The sequence below is a fragment of the Vigna umbellata genome, chromosome 9, assembly GCF_029865625.1.
Source record: "Vigna umbellata cultivar VRB3 chromosome 9, Vumbellata_1.0, whole genome shotgun sequence".
Taxonomy (NCBI): domain Eukaryota; kingdom Viridiplantae; phylum Streptophyta; class Magnoliopsida; order Fabales; family Fabaceae; genus Vigna; species Vigna umbellata.
The window spans coordinates 29,982,867-29,990,493 of NC_142173.1; the positions used below are offsets into that span (position 1 = coordinate 29,982,867).

Sequence of the window (7,627 nt, forward strand, 5' to 3'; positions counted from 1 at the left end):
AGGTTGTGAAAGGAGTAGTTGATGGGATAGAGAAAATGTAGAGATAGTTGAATGTAGAAGTAGTAGTTGGAAGAAATGTTGTAGTTGTCTTTAGTTGTAGTAGATGTTGGTTCATACAAATGGTAGATGTTGGCTTCATACAAATGGTAGATGTTGGCTTCATACATCAAATGGTAGAGTTCATGGGTATTTATAGACCCATAGATTATTCTAGAACATACTAGCCACAACTTATGTGGAATGTTCTAGATTTTTACCTATGTAGAATATTCTTGATTTTTCCTCCTATCTTAGGTTTTTCTAGAATATTCTAGAACTTGTATTACATTTCAATTCTTCTATCTAAGGAGCTTCTACATTCTTCTAGAATTTGCATTACACTTTAATACTCCTCCTTAATGCAAATTCGGTAACTCCAAGCATTGTGCGCAGTAGTTCAAATCTTGGTCTTGGTAATGCCTTTGTAAATATATCTGCTATTTGGTCTTCTGTTCGACAGTACTCGAGTCGAATTTGTTTAGTTGTCTCTTCATCTCAAATGAAGTGATATTTAATGGCTATATGTTTTGTTCTTTGATGATGGACTGGATTTTTTGGTATTGTTATTGCCGATTTGTTATCGCAATAGATAATAGTCGGTCCATCTTGTAGTTCACCCATTTCTTCAAGTATTCTTCTTAGCCATATTGCTTGACTTGTGGTTTCAGTAGCTACTACATACTCTGCTTCTGTTGTTGATTGTGCCACGGTTGCTTGCTTCTTTGATGCCCAAGATAAAATACCCGATCCTAGTGAGAAATCATATCCTGACGTACTTTTCATGTCATCCATTGATCCTGCCCAATCACTATCTGTGTAGCCAATCATCCTTGAGTTAGTCATGATTTTGTACCATATACCAAACTCCTTTGTGCCTTGTAGATATCTTAAAATTCTTTTTCCTACTCCATAATGAATCTGACTTGGCTTTTGCATGAATATTGATAGAAGACTTGTAGCATACATAATGTCTAGTCGTGTGGCTGTGAGATAGAGAAGACTTCCAATTAAGCTTCTGTAGCATGATGCATCTACCTCTTGTGCTCCATCATCTTTTTGTAGCTTCTCGTTTACTACTAGTGGAGTAGTGATTGGTTTACAACCATTCATCTTGAACTTCTTTAATAGAGCTTCAATATATTTCTTTTGAGAGATAAATATACCTTCCTTTTCGTGTTTCACCTCTATACCAAGGAAATAGTTCATCAAGCCAAGGTCGGTCATTTCAAATGTCTTCATCATGTCTTCTTTAAATTCTTTCATCATCTATATATTGTTTCCTGTATAGATAAGATCATCGACATATATAGAGACAATGAGATGGTACTGACCTTGTGCCTTAATATATAGTGTTGGCTCACTCTTGCTCCTCCTGAATCCTTGATCGATGAAGTATTTATCAATCTTGCTATACCATGCTCGAGGAGCTTGCTTCAGGCCATATAATGCTTTTTTAAGTCTTAGTACTTTGCCTTCATTGCCTTCGTTGATGAAGCCTTGTGGTTGTTCAACATAAATCTCTTCTTCGAGCACCCCCTTTAGAAAGGCTGACTTGACATCCAGTTCATAGATGTTCCATCCTTTTTGTGCTGCAAGAGCTATTAAAACTAAGCGAGCAACTGGAGCAAATGTCTCATTGTAGTCTATTCCTGGTTGCTGTGAGTAGCCTTTGGCAACCAATCTTGCTTTATGCTTTTGTATAGTTCCATCAGGATTGAGCTTTGTTTTATATATCCATTTGACTCCAATGATGTCTTTTCCATGAGGGCAATTTACGAGTTCCCAAGTGTTATTCTTCTCAATCATTTAAATCTCTTCTTCCATAACCTTGACCCATACTTCTTGCTTTGATGCTTCTTCATAACAGTTAGGCTCAATCATGGCCATATTGCAAGTTTCATATATGTCTACCAAAGATCTTACTCTTCTTGGACTAGATTCAGGTGAAGAATCTTGTTGTGGAGGTGGAGAAAGCATACCTGAATTTTCTACCTCTTCTTGAGTTTCTTCTTGAGATTGTTGCACTGGAAGTAAAATGTTGCTTTTAACAACTTTTTCTTCTTCCCAATTCCAAGAAGCATTTTCATCAACTTCAACATCTCGACTGATGATGAGCTTTTTTGTTTGTAGGTTGTAGACTCGATAGCCTTTTGATTGTGTGCTATATCCCAAGAATATTCCTCGTATAGTTTTGTCTTCAAGCTTGTGCCTCCTTTGATCAGGAACATGTATGTAGCAAATAGACCCAAATACTCGTAGGTGTTTAGCTGATGGCTTTCTCCCACTCCAAGCTTCAATAGGAGTCTTGTCTTGAACTGCTTTAGTTGGACATCTGTTTAGAATATAAACTACAGTGTAGACTGCTTCAGCCCAAAAAGTGTTAGGCATACTTTTCTCTTTCAGCATTGATCTTGCCATCTCCATAATTGTGTGATTCTTTCTCTCTGACTCGCCATTTTGTTGTGGAGTATATGCGATTGTAAGTTGTCGCTCTATGCCTTCATCTTCGCAGAATTTGTCAAACTCGCGAGATGTGTACTCCTTTCCACGATTACTTCTAAGTATTTTTAGTTGTTTTCCACTTTGCTTCTCAACAAGGGCCTTGAATTTCTTGAATACTCCAAAAACTTCTGACTTTGTTTTTAAGAAATAGACCCATGTCATTCTAGAGAAGTCATCAATGAAGAGGATGAAATACCTGTTGTTATGATGTGAAGGTGTTCTCATCGGTCCGCAAACATCGGTATGAATCAACTCCAATAAGTCTTTTGCTCTCCATGCTTTGTCTGTTGAGAATGGTAATCGATGTTGTTTTCCGAGGAGACATCCTTCACATGATTCATTATTCTCTTTCAAGCATGGAAGATCTCTCATCATGTTTTTTGTATATAAAAGTTTTAAGGCATGTGTGTTGAAGTGGCCAAATCTCCTATGCCAAAGCCATGAGTCATCAACTTCTACCTTCATGGCAATATTAGTTCCAGATTTGAAGCTTATAGGAAAGCTTCTATTTCTCTTCTCCATTTTTACTTGGCCAATTTCTATCATTTTACTGTCATAAATTTTGCATGTATCTTTCTCAAAATGAAGAGAATATCCATTCTCATTTGGCTAATACCTAAAAGATTTTCTTTAAGATTTGGAACTAGTAAAACATCCTTGATGAATTTCGTACCTTTCTTTTTTCAATCACCGTGCACTGCAATCCCATCCATTGTCGTGACCGAGAGTAAAAAAAATTGGAAAATGTGTGTGTAAAACATGGTTGATGGCTGCCCCCACTCTTTCACGTAACAAGCACTTCATCCATTTAAAATGAAATGTGCCTCCGTGTGCAAGCAGGCCATGACAACACTCTTCCTGCCTTCAAAAATCAATCATGTTTCCTCTTCTTTCCAGGATGTTCCGTATGCACCTCATCCTTGCTCCAGCTCCCTCTTGAATGAAAATTAAAACCTTACTTTCATAGACAATAAAACCCCAAGTGTTGGAAGCTTGGGGTGCCACGGCTGGAAGCAAAGAGGTTAAGTGTTGGAAGCTTGAGGTGCCACGGCTGGAAGCGAAGAGAAGAAAGCTGATTCATCTTTGCTTGGAGAATGAAACGTGCGCACACCAACGCTTTTAATGGAGTGATGGTTGGAGAGTGTGTCCATGGGTCTCACATCCAGCTCAGGTGCAAGGAATTTTTGCGGACAATGAATTGGAGGTAAGTGGTTGAATGTAGTAGGTGAAGTGGTGTGTACGGTTAAGTGTTAGAAGCTTGGGGTGCCACGGCTGGAAGCAAAGAGGTTAAGTGTTGGAAGCTTGAGGTGCCACGGCTGGAAGCAAAGAGAAGAAAGCTGATTCATCTTTGCTTGGAGAATGAAACGTGCACACACCAACGCTTTTAATGGAGTGATGGTTGGAGAGTGTGTCCATGGGTCTCACATCCAGCTCAGGTGCAAGGAATTTTCTTTAATTAATACGGGAACTCATTCACTTGGAAACAGCTGCCACGTCCTTAATGGAGGGTGCCAAGGGGTTTTAGTTTTCTTTACTTTTTCAAATATTTAATGTTAAATGTTCTTTAAGCATTCGTTTAAATTGCCCGCCATCCTCAGTTTGCATTTAAATTGTTTAGCTCAATGTTGCACTTTTAATTTGGTTAAAGCGTTTTTTCATTTTGATGTTCTCTATTTTTTGTGGTTGTGATATTTTAGTTACGATCTTAGCTTAAGTGACCAATCATTTTAATTTTGTGTTTATATCTGTGTTTACATCCGTGTTTATGTTCGTGTTTTAATTTAGTTTACTCGCATTCACAAAATCTTCACAACCCCCCACTACGTGTTTGGCCTAAGACTCGAACCACATTTGGTCCTTGAGAGACGACCCAGGAGTCACTTCCTAGCACTGTATTGCATTAATTTTTGCAATCAACTTTTGTGTGAGGTACAACCCTCTCATCAGTCAAGCTAATGACATTAAAAGAGCACTTGTTGGGAGGCAACCCAGTGATTTAAGAACTTTTGTTTTTGGTTTGTTGATGTAATTATGAACTTTTGTTATTTTTGTTATAAATTTTTTCTACAGGGTATAACATCTACTGATGGATGCTAGGTGGCTAAGTATCTACTGAAGGATACTAGGTTTGTTACACCTACTGATGAGTGTTGGTAAGAAAGATTTGCACCTACTGATGGGTGTTGGTGGATTTTGGGTCAGGCTCGTGATGTTAAACAAGCGCTTAATGGGAGGCAACCTAGTGTTTTGTAATATTGAACTTATTTGCTTTTGTTTTTAGAATAGGGTTGATGTTCTCAATTTGAACTTTATTTGTTATGATGGTTTGCTTATGACTTATTGCATGATGGGTAATGCTTGATGTGTTTTGATCTTGATTGATGTTGAGAATGTGCACATTATATGCTTATACAGGTGGTTCACAAACCTTGTGAACAAATGCAAGATGTTATGATTGTGATTATGATGCTAAGCAGCATGTGTATGTGGAATGTGAATGAGCTTATGTGTGAGTGATGCGACTGTCGCGGCCATCAAATTTGTTGTACATTAAAAATGCAGTATAGTGCTAGGAAGTGACTCCTAGGTTGTCTCTCAAGGACCAAATGTGGTTCGAGACTTAGGTCAAACACGTAGTGGGGGAATTTTGAAAGTGCTTTTGTGATTAAAAATGAACTAAATTAAAATACGAATATAAACATAGATGTAAATACAGAATTAAAATGGTTGGTCACTAAAGCTAACATTACAACTAAATTAAAGAAAACTTGCGTGACTCACTTGAATTGAAATTGCTAAATTAGAAATCGCATAGAAATGAAATTGCTAAATTAGAAAAATTATCACTGCAGCGCGAATAAAAGAAAAATTGCAACATTCAAGCTAATAATTGAAAGGAAAAATGCAACATTGAAGCTAATAATTGAAAGGCAACGTGTCAGCAAATTAATCACGATGCAGTGGAATAAGAAAATGCAACTCTTTAGCTAATGAATAAAATGCAATGTAGCTGGAAAGCACCGTGTGTACCCCTCTGGACGTGACACCCATGTGCCCTCCTCCAAAAATAAATCATCATGTTGCGTCTACAAAGAAATGATCAGCGTGCTATCCTTCTAAGAAAATGAAGGTTTTCCTTGATTTTAAAGAAAAATAAAAGCTTCTAAAATTTCATTCTAAAGGACCTTGACCGTGAAGCACTTTCTCCCTTCAAGGCGGTGACACATCCTCCTATCAAAAGCAAAAAAAATGAAATGACCCTTCCTAAAAGAAGATGCCTGATAACAGTTGAAAAACTGTTATTTTCATGCTTAAAGTTGATACTAAAAGCAACCTTTAGACTTAGAAACTAGCTTGAAATCATGCCTTTTGTGTATATTTTCAGAAATAAGAGAGCTGGACAGGTTTATGCTTGATTTAAGTGTTTTTGTGCAGGTTTTGAGGTGAATTTGGTGAAAGAAGTGAAGAATAAGAGAGAGGACATTAGAAAAGACAAGAAAGAGTGCAAAAAGGAGAAGTCGAAGGCACCGCTCAGCGGCAAACTACCGCTGAGCGGCACTCAAGAGGTGGCGTTGGAACCGCTGAGGGGCAAATGGCCGCTGAGGGGAAGAAAGAAGACGCGTAACCACCGCTGAGCGGTAAATGGCGCTGAGCGGCACTTTTTGGGCTTGGGCTTTTGTAATCTTTTGTAACTCTAGATTAGTATATAAGGGCTTGCACGTCCTTTAGTTAGGGATCTTTGGCAGAAACGAGGCAAACACTCTCTCTTTCACCCCTTTGAAGGAGGATCTTGGATGCTCAGGCTACCTCTTCCACTTTATTGGGTTTATTCTTTCATACTTTCATTGTTATTCATCTAGGTTCACCATGAATATGGTGAACTAAACCTTGTATGTTTGTTGGGGAATCAATGTAATCTCTTGAAGCTCTCATATATGGATTTGTTGAGTACATCTTTGAATTAAGACATATGCTTTCTTTCATCATTAGTTAGGGTTTTTCCTCTTTGCTCAATGCTTGCATTGTTTAACTCATTCTAATGCATGATTATTGGTTTTGTCGATACGGACACGTACGGGGAAGTCTAGATCCGGGGAATTTCTCCCAATATTATACTGACAATATTCTATTGGTTGCCTTTAAGCTCCTGCACTCATGAACTAATCATTAGGAATGCTAGGAATTGTATGAACTATTTGATTAGGGAGAAGCCATCTAGAATGGTACATTAGAGAGTGGCATTAACAATGATGATTTGAATGTTGAATTCCTAAAATATATGAGAGTAGATGAGATGAAATTGACCCCCAACAACATATTCATTCATATATTTCCTTGAAAGTGTTTATCTTTTGTCTTTGTCATTGATCAATTCATGCATACATATTTAATTTTCGTCTTTGCATATTAAACTTCAATTATTGTGTTCTTAAGTCTTAGCTAATCAACAAATCACATAACTAAACTAGGCCGTGAGTCCTTTGGGAGAACGATACTTGGTCTTACCAAGTTTATTACTTGAAACGATTCGGTCATACTTGCCGATTGTGAAACAAGTTTGTGACATCATATTTTGGTGCTTACAAATTTGTCCATCAATGCCTCCAGGTCCCGTGCACTACTTACCTAAACAACATTAATCATCACCGTCTCAACATTCTCAAGAAAAGAAACATCCAAAGCATTTAATCACAATTGAAAGTAGCGTAGCCTTTCTGATCCCAACAGCCATGTCACTGTTTGCTTTGCTTCTTTTCATTCCCAAGAACATTAAAATAAAAACATAAAACATTACTTCATTCTCCCCCTCAAACAGCGTGAACATTCAAGCATAGAAACAATAAAAGGATTCAATCAAAAGTGCATAAAAAAACAAAATGAAAGAAAAAGTATGCTTCTTCCAGGTCGTGACCCTTGCCAAATGAATAATTACTGTTCTATTCTCTAACGAAAGCAAACTGAACGTTGTTGAAAAAAAAACCGAGAGCTGCTAGAAGAAAAGAAAACGAGAGCTCCTTTCAGCCGTAGCCCTCCATCATCTACGTCCGTGTGCTTCTAAAGAGAAAGTAAATAAAAATTATCCTCC

General features: G+C 37.6%; 1 pseudogene; it reads right to left on the reverse strand.

Moving 5' to 3' along the window:
• Nucleotides 1-534: 534 nt before the first annotated feature.
• Nucleotides 535-1,281, reverse strand: LOC148193158 (secreted RxLR effector protein 161 pseudogene; annotated as a pseudogene).
• Between the last annotated feature and the right edge of the window lie 6,346 nt (nucleotides 1,282-7,627).